Source organism: Gavialis gangeticus, unplaced genomic scaffold, assembly GCF_001723915.1.
Source record: "Gavialis gangeticus isolate Ggan-Ray unplaced genomic scaffold, GavGan_comp1, whole genome shotgun sequence".
Classification (NCBI taxonomy): Eukaryota; Metazoa; Chordata; order Crocodylia; family Gavialidae; genus Gavialis; species Gavialis gangeticus.
In genome coordinates, this window is record NW_017729034.1 from 52211042 (window position 1) to 52211366 (window position 325).

Consider the following 325-nt stretch of genomic DNA (forward strand, 5'->3'; position numbering starts at 1 on the left):
GGGGGGGGGAGGGAGCAGGCGGCGCGCAGGCGCTCCGAGGCACTGTCGAAGAATCGCGGCAGTGGAGCAGAGCGGGCAGGCGGCGGCGGCAGCTGGAGCTGGTGTCCCCGCCCCAGTGCGAGCGGCGGGGCTGGGCGGGCAGCGCTGTCGCAGGCAGGAGCAGAGCTGCCGCGCCGCGCCAGGGGGGCTATGCGCCTCTCCGCCTCCCTCTGACCGCAGCCAGCCCGGGCTGCAGCAGCGGCAGCAGCCACCCCAGCAGCGGCGGGATCTCCGCCGTGCCCTTCCAGCGCCGCCGCCACCACCGCCAGCAGCAGCAGCGCCGGGG

The 325-nt window shown here is 77.8% G+C and overlaps 1 protein-coding gene across 1 annotated transcript in view; it reads left to right on the forward strand.

Annotated features, from left to right (window-relative positions):
• Window positions 1-71: 71 nt before the first annotated feature.
• IRF2BP2 (interferon regulatory factor 2 binding protein 2) overlaps window positions 72-325 on the forward strand; it is a 4694-nt gene continuing 4440 nt past the window's right edge. The window contains exon 1 of the mRNA XM_019526724.1: window positions 72-321. The gene's annotated coding sequence lies outside the window, so the exon portion shown is untranslated. The remainder of the gene's footprint in view (window positions 322-325) is intronic.